Here is a 1,534-nt window from a genome sequence, read left to right as displayed (position 1 = left end):
AAACCACCAACCAAATCACTTAAACAACCACATAGATAAAATATTCAAAACACAAATCATAAGCCACTTAGGCAACCACAAAAATAATATTATTTAAAACACAAATCAAGGTTTGCCGCTAAACACATCACAAAAATCAACTTAATCATGTTATCATAATTAAAATTAAAACTTTACACCAATTCCCCCAAGACTCATATAGATTTCTTAAAAATCAAAACTTTGAAATAAAATAGGACAAAAATCGAAACTTTAAATTAAAGACATCCTAAAAAATATTGCTCATGAGATCATAATAAAAATCATAGCTTTATAATTAAGTACACATAAACAACACACAAATAATAACTTTACATCAAATATATAACATCAAACATATTACTCATGTTATAATATTAAAAATCGAAATTTATAATTAAGTTTATCAAAGCAAACATATTACTCATAAAAATAGAATATTATAGTTAAATTCTTTAAGGCAATTAAAATCAATATTTTTCTTTTAAGACAACAAGTTTTATATCAATATCTTACAAACTATCAATTTAATATCTAGCCTAACATTGCATGGGGAAAAGCCCTTACCTTAGGCGCTTTCTTTCTTAACACCTCTACATTTGCACGAGAAATAGCTCATGGGGCAGTAATGAATTCAACACCGATAAATATTGGAATTTACGACTCAGAAAATTATTTTGAGAGTGTACGAATGACAAATAGGTGTGACAACAAGATGCCTAATGGAAACGTATGAACATATAAGCTATTTACGTTGCACTATTACCATTGATTTCTTGTCTAAAATTGAAGTGCACTTAATTCCAACATTATACTACCAATAATTACTATTTCTTTAATTTTATTAGGTTGTTACAAAGCCAATTGAAATTTATATGTATGAGTTAATTTGAATTAACTAATAGAGTTCACCAAATATTGAAGGGTGTCACACACTAATTTTAATTAAATAAATAAATTAGAGATTGTCACATCACCCTTTTAATTTTTTTATCTAATAGTTACGAAACCAAAAATTTCATAGAATTATTTTTGTAGACAATTATAATAAAATTATAATTTTAGTTTAAAAGAGATGAATGCATGAGATACAAAAAGGACAATAGTCTTTTTGTGTCCTCTCTTAATTGCACAAAAAAACTTATAATTAAATTTAGGCTAAATTACATTTGTGGTCCTTTAACTTAATCTCAGGTAACGTTTTAGTCCTTTATCTTTTTTTTTCCCGACTTGGTCCTTTATTTTAATTTTAAGTGACAATTTGATATTTTATGTTTTAAAATTTCAACAATGTTATCCTCTTTTATACAAAAATTCAAAAAAAAAATTCAATCAAAAATCATAAAATTTATTATACTCTTCAATATAATACAAATTTCATCAAATTCGTTTCATACTTTATTTGATATTGTTAGGAATAAAGGACCAAATCGGGAAAAAAAAAAAGATAAAGGACTAAAACATTACCTGAGATTAAGTTAAAGGACCATAAATGTAATTTAGCCTAATCTTAGAC

This window comes from Cicer arietinum, chromosome 4 (genome assembly GCF_000331145.2).
Source record: "Cicer arietinum cultivar CDC Frontier isolate Library 1 chromosome 4, Cicar.CDCFrontier_v2.0, whole genome shotgun sequence".
Classification (NCBI taxonomy): Eukaryota; Viridiplantae; Streptophyta; class Magnoliopsida; order Fabales; family Fabaceae; genus Cicer; species Cicer arietinum.
Note: the sequence above shows the minus strand (reverse complement) of the source record.